The sequence below is a fragment of the Chanodichthys erythropterus genome, chromosome 10 (genome assembly GCF_024489055.1).
Source record: "Chanodichthys erythropterus isolate Z2021 chromosome 10, ASM2448905v1, whole genome shotgun sequence".
Lineage (NCBI taxonomy): Eukaryota > Metazoa > Chordata > Actinopteri > Cypriniformes > Xenocyprididae > Chanodichthys > Chanodichthys erythropterus.
Genome location: NC_090230.1, coordinates 24,156,122 through 24,171,364, shown reverse-complemented (window position 1 = coordinate 24,171,364; position 15,243 = coordinate 24,156,122). Strand labels below are relative to the sequence as shown.

Below are 15,243 nucleotides of genomic sequence, written 5' to 3'. Positions count from 1 at the left end.
TTTTTTGAGATGTAAACAGATATGTATAGGCTGCACATCATTGAAAACACTAAAGGTACTCAATGTTATTCATAAGTGAAAAATAGTTATTTTTGCATTTTTCAGAGCGATTTCTGTCTTCCGGTTTGAAAAGCTGAGTCGGAGCAACGTCACAAAATCTGACGTCATCGTGTACTTTCGGCCCAAGTATGGGCATGGTCGAACATGCTGACGTAGACCGATTTGAGCGATTCTCGACATATATTCATGACATAAAGCTCATTTAATCCAATCATTGCGCTGTAGTATGCATAAGATTATATGCATAAGATTTGGCGGTTTGTAAACGGATCCGGCTCGGAGTCTGGATGGACTGTTCTTCAGGAGTGTTTGTTGATGAAGTGAAGTCAGTGTCAGTGATGGAGGGAGATTCAGTCACTCTAAACTCTGATCTTACTGAAATGATGGAGGATGTTTAGTGGAGGTTTGGAGCTGAAAACACTTTAATAGATGAAATCAATGTCAATCATTTTATATGATGAGAGATTCAGAAACAGACTGAATGCAGATCATCAAACTGGATCTCTGACCATCACAAACATCACAATGAAACATGATGGAGTTTATCAACTACTGACCAACAGTGTGAGAAAGAGACTGATCAAGAGTTTCATGAATGAATGAATCATGATGAATCATTTTTCTCTCTAATATTTGTCCATATGTGTAAACAATAATATTTAAAAATGTTAAGAGAGGAGTGAAGATCACTGACTGACTGATGCTGCAATAAACACTTTCTGATCTTTTTTCATGTTTTCCAGCTTGTCTGCCTGTTCCTGTCATCAGCAGAGACTCTTCACAATGTTCTTCATCATCATCATCATCATCATGTTCATTGGTGTGTTCAGCTGTGAATGTGAGTCATGTGACTCTCTCCTGGTACAAAGGAAACAGTTTATTGTCCAGCATCAGTGTGTCTGATCTCAGCATCAGTCTCTCTCTACCTCTGGAGGTGGAATATCAGGATAAAAACACCTACAGCTGTGTGCTGAACAATCCCATCAGCAACCAGACTCAACATCTGGACATCACTCACCTCTGTCACACATGTGCAGGTACGACAGTGCTGATATTAGTTACATTCATTCACTGAATTAATTTGTTGATTTTAACAAGACTAATAACTTAAGATGCCTGAAATGACGAATGAGCTTTTGTCATCTTCATCATATACCTCATATACTCATGTTGTTGTTGTTGTTGTTTTTTTCTTGTGTGGAGCATAAAAGGTGATTTTTTTGAGTTCATGACAGACTAAAGTCAGCTTGTTGAAAATCACAGTTCATTTAATTGTTGCTCATTTGTTTTTGTTTTTTCAGAAGCACACACCCATTGTTGTGATTCTGCTGAAGCTGTGCTCCGATTGGTCGTCACTGCTCTGATGGGCGTGGCTGCTGCGGCTGCTGCTGTTCTTCTGGTCAATGACGTCAGATCTACGAGAGGTAAAGGTCATTGCACACTGAGTCCGAAATTCGCATGCGAAACTTTCGCACGTTAAAAAATAAATTCGACCTCACGTTATGTCAATCGCATTTGCACACTGCCTCCGAAACTTTCGTCCGTCAAAAAAATATTCGGATCAGGTTCGATTTTCTGCGTTTTTCGCATCCGTGGCACGCATTTTGAGAGACGTTTTGACAATTCAGAGCCACCGTACGCGAATGCAAAAATCCAGAATGCCATCTGACAAGTTGATCCACGTCTTCTACACCACAAAACAGCAGCACTGAATGACTAACAACGTGAGGAATACAATGAGACCGAATATAAAGACAGATTGTGCCAGTAGTAAAGCATCAAACAGAGCCACTGACATTCTGAAGTAAACTTTGAAACGCTCGGATAATCCCGCAGCTCCTTGATGAGGTGAATTCTCCTTTCTCTCTATGCAATCTCGGGATTGAATAGACCCAATATTTTCTCTTTCTTTTTCTCTAGGAGACAACTAATCGTGCTCACTGCTTGAAGACTTCATTTTGTATTGTTTTGCGATTTGTTTTGCGATTTTTTTCGCAACGCATTCATTATTACGCATCGGACTCAGTGTGCAAGGTCTCGGTGCGTGACGAATTTTTAGGATTGCGAATACGAAAAAACGCATGCGAAAATTTCGGACTCAGTGTGCAAAGGCCTTTAAAAGGAGGAAACTGAACAGATGTCATAAATATTGTGACATATATGGGAGTTTTAATTGTAAAGATGAAAATATGTGTGCTTTAATTGTTCAGTGATGCGAAACGAAGTTGTGTGTTTACCTATTCTCTCTTCAGAACTGGTGTATTGAGGCCATCTGGTGGCCAAAACAATTCATTTTATTCTTTAATGCAATCTATTTTACATTTCATTGTTAATTACAGTTTTCATTTTTTCTTAATTTGTTATTTTACCTTTTTAATTTTGTTTCATAATTGTATGCAGCAACGCCACAAATACAAATGTAAAAATATTTGTCACATCAATAAATCACTGTAGAATTGAACTAAATATTACCTACTGAACTGATATAATCCCAGACAGCAACATAGTGTGGCCCAGATCCGGCCCACGTCTGGTACATGTGGATTAGAAACAGACCAGATGTGGGCCGGATCTGGGATACATGAATCATATATGTGGCTATATTTTAATATGTCATAATAAGAATAAATTATGAATTCAGAATCAGATTGAATGACGGTTGAATAAAAACACATTTACAGCATTAGACAGTTATTAAAACTTTAAAAAAACTTTTTCTACAAGAAAATCAATATTTACATATAATAGTACAATACAGTATAATATTAGTATATTACAGTATAATAGCAGTAAGTTTATCTGTCTCACATGTGTCCCACATTGTCCTGCAAAATCACATCTACATCCTGAAACAGAGCGATAACCAGCTGCTGTTCTTCTGAATAACAGAATCAGAGCAGAAAACACTGAATTTATCAGTTTAGCATGTTTTATTAAGATATCATTTAATATACCTGTGAAATCTGAACTATTGTGTAGTTTTTTTACTGTATCTGCTCAAGACTATTTTGGAAAGATTTAGATAGAATGATAAAAATGTGTGTTTGATGTGCTTTATGTAATCTTTTCTCTTTCTGACAACTGATGTAAATAATGTGATTATGTTTTCTTGTGGCATTGAATAAAAAACAGATCAGATATCATAAATATTGTGAGTTTTAATCTATAATATGATTTACATTCATGCATTTTCAGATGTTTTTTTCTCAGAAGTGATTGTGTACTTTGGGTCCATCTGGTGGCCAAAACCCAGAATATTCATCAATATTTCATTTAATTTGCTGCAAATGCTTTAGAAACACAAATGAAGAAAAATATTTGTCATGCCAATAAAACACCATCAAATGTCAGATGAGAACTGAGCAGCACCAACTGATATACATCAATAAAAAATATATAAGCCTATATTTTTAATTGAAGGTTGTATAACAATAAATATAAATTCAGATGGAATGATACTGATAAGTTGGTCTGATGGTTATGATGATGAATGAAGATATTATTACATTATAGCTCCATGAATTTTAATAGTTGAATTAAATAGAAATACACTAAACACAATTCAGTAAAACAAACAAACAAACAAATAAACACCAACAACAACATGCCACAGGAAATCTGAAGTCTTTTTTATTATAACAGTTTTTCTCATGCAGAAGAATAAATATGATATTCAGTGTAAACAGTCATTTCTGTTCTGGGAGTTTTTGTCTTGCTCATTTTCTCCATAAAGATTCACAATCTCTCTTGTCTCCATGAATCACAGTAAACGCTACATTAAGCCTAATTAAGAAGTAAAATAAATAAATAAAATAAAGTGTGTGTAACAGAGTAGAAATGACAAAACGATGTTTTCATCCTTCACTGACTGTGGATTTAATAAAGGATTTAATAAAGGAGGATTTAATCTTAATAAATGATGTGTGATCTTAAAAACAGTAATTTCAGAGCAAGTAGTTTAAATTCATCTTTAACTAATAATAACCAAAATGCTTTCAGAGTGAAACATGAATGTGAATCATTACTTGAGCAGCTCAGTTTGAGAGTCAAAGTGAAATCTGCTGTTTCCGGGGGTGGAGGTTTCAGATGTAACTTAAAATCACAGTTTAACACTGTCCTGTAGTTCATGATCTGTCGGTCACTGAAGTGTTCACATATTTCAAGTGCTCTTATCTGAAAATGGTTCACCTGTTTGTTTTGTTCTGCTTGTGGCGTCTGGTTGGTGAGTAAAACATTAGTTCACACAGCGCTCTTCAAATGAGTCTGCTCAAGTGTAAATGAACGTCTCTGTCCATTCGTGTCTGTCCTCATCTTCCTTTGTGTCTGCTGCTGTTCTGTTTCTTCTTCACTTCACCTTTACAGCTACAAACCAGGTATTTAGTCTTTTATGTTTTCCAGGAGTGTTTGCTGATACAGATGCAGTGAAGTCAGTGTCAGTGATGGAGGGAGATTCAGTCACTCTAAACTCTGATCTTACTGAAATACATGATGATGATCTGATTCTGTGGAGGTTTGGAACTGAAAACACTGAAAACAGACTGAAGGTGGATGATCAAACTGGACCTCTGACCATCAAAAACACCACAACTGAACATGATGGAGAATATGAACTACTGACCAACAGTGTGAGAAAGAGTTTCAATCTCACTGTCCATGGTGAGTTATACTGGTTTCACCTGTTTTATTTAGTAAAGCTTTAAAGTAGATCTATCTCAACATTTGATTGTTTTATTGATTATTAAAATACTGAAATAATTGCAAAATAGTTATCTCTCCCAGCTAATTTTGTTATAAGACCGTTCTCTAAATATTCAGTGTTGTTCTGGGAACATTAAGAACGTCGAGTTTTCTTGATGTTAGAGGAATGTTTTTATAAGGTATGATGTTCCTCAAACGTTCTTTCAACTTAATTTTGATCTAAAATTCAAAATTGTAGGAAATGTACAGAAGTTTAGATGTTTAGTTTGAGGTCACCATCATGGAGGTCGGTGTTTGATGTAGTTCTTGACCCCTGAGTATAGAGCTGCTTCTATCAGCAATCGCAGGTGTTTTCAGAAAATATTTCTGTATTGATAAAGCAGATTAACATGTTTGTTTGAATAACAGGCAACTGCATAAAAGCAATTTAATTTTTTTCTTTTTTCTTTTTTTTCTTTTTCTGTCTTGTAAACTGGTAACAAATTTGTTTTGTATGAAAACCCTGAGTTTGTAATTCTGTACATTACTGCCCTAATTCACTTGAAAGAGGGAATGACAACGACAGGAATATGAAGATTTTATTTGAGTATTATTTAGGCAAATTAAACTCTTTATAGATTGATCTTTCACAATAATAAAGCAACTGCTAAAAAAAATTTTAAAAGATCTGACATTATGCAAAACAATTTTTTCATAAACTCCACCTGTGATGCACAAAACACAACATTGGGGGCGGGGTTTTGGAGAGAGGGTGTGGTTGGAGACGGGGGCGTGGTCTAATTCAGTCTGGAGGAAGTTAGTAAATAGTGAACACTGTCAGCAGCTTGTTCTCCACACATCTTTACTGCAGACACTCACAGGATTTCACACTGAAACTATTTCAGACCACTGAACTGATGAAGAAAATGTTTCACACATTTATTTTTTGCTGTTGCTGTCTGGTTGGTAAGTCATTTATTGTCATAATTATTCATAAAACTGTAAAATTATATATAACATTATGTCTTAAAACTCATAAAGCCAAGTGCAAATAAGATGAACCATCTCCACATAAAAGTTTTTATTCTGACAATGGCTGAAGGCATTTTCACAGCTGTGGATCATTTGTTCTGAAACAGGGATTAAAATTACATTGTCACAATTATACAATGTTGCAGTTTCTTCTTGGTTCAGTTCACTTTCACATTATGGACCAAAATTTGTTCATACGAGTCACATGTGAATGAACTGTCCTCTCATTGGTCAGCGTGCTGCTGTGTGTGTTCCAGGATTCGGCTCATATCGGTCATCCGTCAGGATGGACAGACAACAGATCATGGGTTTATTGTGGCTTTCTTTGCTGATGTTTTTACTTTATCATTGTGAGCAAGAATCAAGGGTTTGTTGGTATTCTTGTGTGTTTTGAACAGTTGTTCTGAAATATCTTTGACCAAATTTTTGCTCCAGATGAACCCATTCATTTTGAGAAGCATTAGCGAAACAAACACTGTGTGTGTAATTACCCATCATTCATTGTGATGAAGCCTGATTCATTGGTCTGTTATTTTGGATTGTTTTCTCAACACAAGCGAATCGCTCCAGAGTTTAAGAGGACGGAGATCACAGGCCAAGACTAGATGATCTCAGAGTGATGGTTTTAGTGAGGATCCGAGTGTGATTTCAGTGTTCATATGTGCCTAAATGAACTGAAGTCAGCTTCTGGTCGCTGGTTATTATATATATATATATATGTCCTCAGAGATCAGTGAAACATCAATAATCATCACCATTTAAAGGTGTTTATTGGCATAGTTGAATAACAAGAGTTCAGTACATGGAAATGACATACAGTGAGTCTCAAACTCCATTGTTTCCTCCTTCTTATATAAATCTCATTTGTTTAAAGGGGCCGCAGCCTGAATCAGTGCTTAGGTAATGATGCCCCAAAATAGGCAGTTAAAAAAATTAATTTAAAAGAATCTATGGGGTATTTTGAGTTGAAACTTCACAGACACATTCAGGGGACACCTTAGACTTATATTACATCTAGGGCACCTTTAATCAGCTTTTCTTCTCACAACTTTTGCTATAACAAATGTGCTTCAGAAACACAGTTACAGCAGCTAGAAACACATTAAAGTTACAGTTACAGCAGCTAGAAACACATTGAAGTTAAGAGGGCAAGAGCAACTAAAGCAAGAAATTAAAAAATCTCTTCCTCTGCACCAAAAACAGATTCATATTATGGTTTAATTATGCTACAAACACACACTTTCATTGTGACCAAAAAAACTCATATTAAGCATGAACGTGTGACTGAAGGATAGCAGATCACACATCCACATTATGAGCAATCTGGGACAGAGCATGTCTAATTTATACCACATCAAAAGTAAAATCATGGCAGTTTGCTTAGTCATTTAGAAGAGCAACAGAACAATTGTATGATCAGAGAGAAATAATAAAAAACATATACAGTTTAGTTCTTTCATTGTAACAGTTTTTTGTTTGCTGTCTGATATCAACACCACATGATAAACACAAAGGCTCAGCCCAGAGAAAAAACTGTATCACTACTGAGAAACTGAACTACAGCCTCAACAAGCTCCTCACATGTTCACAGAAACACAGAGACAGAAGTATAATTTTTCCTACATGACTTCACTACAATCCACAACACTCTCTGATAATCTTTTTAAACAAATTTTTCAAACCCTGTTGGAGGAATATTTAAAAAAAAAAAAAAAAAAAAACAATTCTGGCTGTGCTTTTGTCTTCTGGTTAGTTGCAAAATTTATTTAGTTATTTATGTATTTTTTTTGGTATGTTAGTACAGATCTATAGCACACTATTTAAATCAGTCAGAAGAATGTGATCTTGATATAAAGTGTATTCAGATCCTGGTTTGAGATTTCACAACACTTACAGATTTAGTGCATTTGTTTAATCATTATTCATCAATTATTTGTATTTCTCTGATTGTCCTGTTACACTAGAATACCAAACAGAGCAGCTGAACTTTCAGTCCGTTTTTACTATTTTAAGGATTAAGCTGTTTATTTTTTTGCAGTAAAATGTTATTTTAGCTCTAATGAACTTCAGTTCCACCTTCAATAAATAAAAAGGAAAAGGAAACTGACACTGATCTATTTAATTTTCATACATTTCTATCTTTTGCAGTTTCTGTCTCTCTACTTTTCCAAAGTTTGTAATCATTTCAAAATGACGGCAAACTTCAGTTAAAGCTTTATTAAACTGAACTTTAATATGTGTGACTGTGATCTGTTTGTGTTTGTTCTTCAGGAGTGTTTGCTGATGAACTGAAGTCAGTGATGGAGGGAGATTCAGTCACTCTACAGACTGATCTTACTGAAATACAGAAACATGATCAGATACTGTGGAAATTTGGAACTAAAGGGAGTCTAATAGCTAAAATCAATGCATTGATCAGTGACATCCCTGGCAATCTTGATGAGAGATTCAGAGACAGACTGAAGCTGGACATTAAAACTGGATCTCTGACCATCACAAACATCACAACTGAACATGCTGGAGAATATGAAGTTGAGATCAGCCGCAGGAGCTCATCGTATAAACACAGATTCAATGTTACTGTCTATGGTGAGTACACAACTATTATATTACATTACAGATTCTGCATATTTATTGACATAATTCTTCTTTATTCTGCAAAATAAAAAAAATAAAAAAAAGTTTTTTTTTTTTAATTAATTTTTTCAACCTTTATCATGTCAAATGCCTGACAATGAAACAGGCCTTTTATTTCTGGTGTAAATCCTCTGAAAATTCACACTACTTTTTCATTCTGCTATAATTTTTATGTCAAACTCATAAAGCTCACTCTAAATGAATGTCATTCAAACAAACCGAAGTGCCTAAACCATCTCCACACAAGAGTTTTTACACACTGAATCCTCTCCTCCATTGGAAATGCTTCTGGTCACTCTGGAAGATCAAATTCAGCAAAAAAACAAACGTCCTCACATTCAACTGCTTTTATTTCCAGCTAATTTCTTACCATGTGTAAATATTTGTATTAACATAAACAGTTCACCAGCTGAGACACGAGCTGAAGATCAACATGAGATGAGCAGAAATGAATAATGAGTCTCTGAACAGAGCGGGAGTCGATATCAAAACTATCAGTCAGTATCTTGTGTCCATCAGCTGCTTGAACTGCTGCAGTGAATCTCATCTTCATGAACTGACACAGATCTGACAGTTCTTGCTGTGAGAGGAATATAACTAATGTGACACGACCAGCCGGATGAAGAGCTCCAGGGTTTGAAATCTAAGATTTAAAGTCGCTCTTTGATTTGTAACGAAGGAAAAGTGAAGTTAGTTGTGAGAAAAGATGGTGCAGCACGTGTCTTTAAACTTTAAATGAGTGTGAAAGGAGTATTTAGTTCCCATCTTCACCTGATCTGCTGAGATTTAATGAAGAAGCTGAAGACAAACATCTTCCAGAAGCTCTTGAGACTCAGTGGCTGTTCTTGTGTGTCTGTTCCCCTTATTGAGCTCAGGATCTAGTCAATACAATCCCAGAAAAGCTGTATGAGCTCACAGTCAATCAGATCAATAATGTGCTAATCTCACTACAAACTCACTAGACAGAATGTATTCATTTAGCTGCAGGTTTCATGTCATGTGAAGTTGGGCAAGTGTAACGGAGACAAGCTATGTGCATGAGAATGTGTTTATCTCTGGACGTTTGTGGTTAATGTGAGATTGTGTTTGCATGTCTTGAGCCATGAAGAGTGGGTGAAATTTAACTTCCTCTTTGAGGAACAGCTTTACTGTGAAATAAAGTACAGAATTAGTGAACGCTAATGTTTGATAAGAAAAAATTCTCTGTGAGATCTGTGTGAATGTGAAATATCAATATACTGTATATCATATTATTACTATGTTTATGTGAAATATAATATTGATTCTCAGCTGCATATGAATCTCTTTATATATCCATGATTTGCAGAGTTGGGTAATCCAGGGGTCAAAGAGTAAAAGTCCTGCCATATTTTTATTCCACCCACTGAAGCATTAATGAGATAAATAAGTGATTAATTGAGTGATGATTGAGCATTATTGAAGACACCTGATGATAACAAGCAGAATCACCAAAGGAGAAAATCACTATTTTTAAGTTACCATCATCGAGGTCAGGGTTTGTTTTAGTTGAGCTCTTGATCCTTGACTTTTTAATATTAGATTTTGTTTGGGCAGTTTTAACTGCATTAAAACCAACCAGACAAGCAAAGTTAAAAGATGATCAGGTGTTGGTTATGTTTTCACATAATTATTTGATCTGAATCACTGAACTCATTTAGAGCCCAATCTTAGTTAGATTTACATTATTGACAGCAGCACTGTGATTATACAGCACAAGATCAGCTTTTACAATACAGAATTTTTTTTAAAAAAGTTGTCATCACAAAAAAAAATATATATTTATATTTTAGACACACACAGACATCAAGAATCAGCCTGTGAATCTCAACAACGGTGACAAGCAACATATTCTGATCAACAGATCAACTCTGAACATTAGAAAACAAGCTACTAAAAGTCACAGAAAAACAGCAAAATTTTAATAGTGAGAATAAAGAAAATTACTAAGACAATTCAGCTCATAATTTATTCATGCAGCAATGCATGATGGGAGCCATGGATGAATTTTGATTGGTGGCACCCAGAATGCATTGCAACATGCTTTATTATTCTCACCACTGTTGAGATTCACAGGATGATTCTTGATGTCTGTGTGTTTAAATGAGCTTTTTTTTCTTTTTTAAATCAGAACTCTAAAAAAAAATTGTATTGATAAAGTTGATCTTGTGCTGTAATCTATAATGTAAATCTAACTCAGAGATTGGGCTCTAAATGAGTTCAGTGACTCAAACTAAATAATGATTATGTGAAAACAAAACCAACACCACCTGATCATCTTTTAACTTTGCTTGTCTGGATGGTTTTAATGCAGTTAAAACTGCCCAAACAAAATCTAATAATAAAAAGTCAAGGGTCAAGAGCTCAACTAAAACAAACCCTGACCTCGATGATGGTAACTTAAAAATAGTGATTTTCTCCTTTGGTGATTCTGCTTGTTATCATCAGGTGTCTTCAATAATGCTCAATCATCACTCAATTAATCACTTATTTATCTCATTAATGCTTCAGTGGGTGGAATAAAAATATGGCAGGACTTTTACTCTTTGACCCCTGGATTACCCACCTCTGATGATTTGCATATTAATACTGTGACCTTCAGATCAGCACATTTCATCCATTTTGGAGAGTTTCAAACTAAAAGTATTAATATTTTCTTTTAGACTAACGTTTTTTTAAACAGTGACTCTTTTCCAGTAACAAACACTAGCAGTGAGGCGAGATCAGATCTCAACCGCCCTCGTGTCATGTGACTGATGCTCAGCATTAACACTCCTTTTTTACCAAACACTGAAAACTCACATTTATCGTACACTATTAAAAGCCTCCAAAAAATTTTACTACTTTTGCATTGTCATTAATGGAAAAAAGATGCTTTTTGCCTCGAAAATAGTAAATTACAGTCGTTTTTAAGGCTGCTATCCAGTTAAACCATATTGATTAGGACGTTTCTTTGAGTCAGTGACTGATACAGTATAGTGACCAAAAGTGAGGAGATGTTTGCAAAATTGTATTTGCTTTTAATTACACTGTTTTTTTTACTGCTAAGACAGAATATGAGATCAAACACCCTGCAATAAAACTCTGAACAGAAGATCAAAAAGAGCACAGGACACAGCCTTGTCCAGTCTTCTCTCCTCTTATCTACAGTAGTTGTCTAATACACTGGGATTCTGTACTACAACAATTATTGGCTCTTGGATGAATGTAACTTTGGACAGAAGCATCTGCTGAATGCATAAATGTAACATAAAATAGTGATGTTGAAATAAAGCTTTGCTTACCAATGCTGTGCTCTGAACTGGATCAGAAAAGGTTCATTAGATTCATCTGGTGTTTTGGGGCCATCTGGTGGCCAAAACCATAAATATTATTTAAAGGATTACTTCACTTTCAAATACAATTTTCCTGATAATTTACTCACCCCCATGTCATCCAAGATGTTCATGTCTTTCTTTCGTCAGTCAAAAAGAAATGAAGGTTTTTGATGAAAACATTCCAGGATTTTTCTCCTTATAGTGGACTTCAATGGACTCCAGACAGTTGAAGGTCAAAATTACAGTTTCAGTGCAGCTTCAAAGGGCTTTAAATGATACCAGACGAGGAATAAGGGTCTTATCTAGAGAAACCATCTGTCATTTTCGAAAAAAAAAAAAATACAACTATATATGCTTTATAAACACAAATGATTGCATTGCACATTCTTCCACTTTTCGTATTCTTCAAAAAGCTTACGCTGTATGTCCTACACCTTCCCTATTCTACTTAAGGAATGAACGCAGCCCCAGTTCCATTTTTTTCGTAAGTTGAATGGGGAAGGGTGTTCTGAAGGTACCTGGGAAGTTTGAACACAGCGCAACCTAGTGTTGTAGATATATAAGGATTTTTGCAAAAACCCTTTTGACTTTTGAAAACATTGTCCAAAATTTGTATTCTCTGTCATTTTGTTCCCTGGCTAATGCTGATGTTTAATTTGTCAGTTTCTTTAAATGTATCTGTCCAGCATATTTAAGTAAATGTAAAATGTTTTTTTGCTACTCCTCCTACAAATTTTGTCAAATTTTGTCCAAATTCGGCTTAGAAGATCTTTGGACCGAGTAGCAATGAAATGACTGAATGGATTTTTGATATTCACTACCGTTCCTGAGATATTCATCTCTGAATGTGACATTGTTTGAGATTGTTGTCTTGTGTTAACTAGCTTAGCATGCTAATTGGTTAATTGTAAAAGTTGCTTCTGTTCTAGTCTTTCCGAGAATGATTAAATCTCGGAATCTTTAATCTTTAACTAATTCAAAATAATAACATGTGGTGTATTTCTACAAAATTCTTAGTTTTGAGTTAATTATCACTTTAACTATGGAACTTTAGAATCTGTGTGAACATGTGAGGCACCTGATCCAGAGATTGTCAGTTTTTGCTCTTCCGTATCTCTGCTCACAGCTTTATTTCACTCATGTCATTTTAAACAGATTTGAGTTTTTGCCGATATCTGAGTTCCTGACAGAGACTAAAATCAGCTTGTTGAAAATCTCAATTCTGTTTTATCTTTGTTTTTTTCAGAATCACACACCCATTGTTGTGATTCTGTTGAAGCTGTGCTGCGGATTGGTCGTCACTGCTCTGATGGGCGTGGCTGCTGCAGCTGCTGCTGTTCTTCTGGTCAATGATGTCAGATCTACAAGAGGTAAGAAGGAGGAAACAGAACAGATGTCATAAATATGACATATATGACATATGTGACATATATATGAGTTTTATTTGTAAAGATGAAAATATGCGTCTAATTGTTTAGTAATGCGAAACAAAGCTTTGTTTACCTATTCTCTCCTCAAAACTAGTGTATTGGGGCCATCTGGTGGTCAAAATGATAAATATTCTTTTTTTTAATGTCTTTGTTAATTACACCAGTTTATTTTTTTCTTAATTTATGTGATGTTGCTATTTTCATTTTATTTTATAATTGTATGCAGCAACCCCACAAATACAATGTAAAAATGTCCAAATATATCTACACCAATAAATCACTGTAGAATTTAATTGAATATTATCTTCTACCAAACTGAAATACAGCCATGAGTTATATATATATAACCTATATTTTTATATATATATATTTTTTTATATATATGCCTATATTTTAATTGAATGGGTGTGTCATGATAAGAGCGATTAATTCAGAATCAGACTAAATGATGGTTGAATAAAAACACAGCAGCATTAGACTGTTTATTTAAAAATCATAGTGTAAATGTACACATCTTAACACAGGGGAGGAAATATAGTGCAACAGAAAGTGACAGACCAAGTTTCCAGCTGACTTAATTCTTGATGTATTTTTCTATTTTTATTTTCTCTATAAGGAATTCACTAAAATTATATGCCATTAACCAAACCACTAAAATTGTGAAAAAAGACCGGTTTAAGACTTTATGATGGAACTACAATCCCATGATTCAACATTTGCCACGCTATTTTGATTTTCTTTATTTCTTCAAGAAAATCAATATTTACATAGTATAATAATAGCAAATTTATCTCTCTCGCATGTGTACCCAATTTTGGGCCCTATGAAAGAATATGAGGTTGGGCCCCCTACCACACCTATTACGCACCAAATGTACAAGCCAACCTAGCTATCCAAAATCTTTGTCTGCAATTTAATAATAATGACCTATTAATTTCGCTATTGCTTTTGACCACTAGGCATCAGTATGTAGTCAGAGACCTATGGCTGTAGCTAGCAGATGATTTATGATGCCAATGTAAATGTAAAAGAAAAATACAGTACAGTAATCAAGCTGTAATAAGCCGTAATTTTGTTTAATTTGGTAGATTACTCTTTGGTAGATTATACATTTATAATTTGTATTACATTACTACTTGTTACTAGTAATAAAACTGATCTCTGGGGCACTAAAAGTGCATGGACCCTTAGAATCATCCTTACTCCCCCAGCACCCAGCACCCATGCGTGTCTCACATTGTCCTGCAAAATCACATCCACTGTCCTGCAATAGAGCGATAACCAATTGCTGTTCTTCTGGTCAATGATGGTTGAATAACAGAGAAACAGAGCAGAAAACATTGAATTTATCCAGTTAAGTATGTTTTAAAAAGTCACCATTTCATATAAGTGTGAATTTTGAAATATTTAGCACTTTTTTATCACTGTATCTAGACCATGTTGGAAAGATGTAGAAACCTAAACCTAGCTAATAAACCTATATATATATATATATATATATATATATATATATATATATATATATATATATATATATATATATGAAAAAAACTGGGGTGTATGATAGAAATGTGTGTTTGATGTGCTTTATATAATGTCTTTATATTTCTCTTTCTGGCAGCTAATGTAAATAATGTGATTGTTATCTTGTGGCATTGAATAAATTTAAAAAAAAAAAAGAAAATTTAATTTATTTTGCTGCAAATGCTTTAGAAATACAAATATATTTGAGCAAGGGAAATTTAATCAATCAATCAATAAAAAAAAATACATACTCTGAAACTCAAGTGGATTTACACAAACTGAGAAATCCAAAAAGTGATATGCTGTACCCAGCTGTACCCCAAAACATAAATTATTCAGTTTATTCTTTAAAGGTGCTAAAGAGGATGTTTTGTTTTATACATTTCTGCAATATTACTTGAAACTGTCTTTACTAACTGATAAAAGACTATTTATTAGGTGCACTGAAAGGAATAATATTAATATACATCATCTGTGCACGAGGTAGGGCCTTAAAAACACCAGCCAATCAATGATCGCGTAAACGATTGGCCCTCTGGCTTGTCAAT

The 15,243-nt window shown here is 34.6% G+C and overlaps 1 pseudogene; it reads left to right on the top strand.

Moving 5' to 3' along the window:
* The first annotated feature begins 347 nt into the window (after window positions 1–347).
* LOC137028203 (lachesin-like) lies at window positions 348–2,571 on the top strand (annotated as a pseudogene).
* Window positions 2,572–15,243: the final 12,672 nt, after the last annotated feature.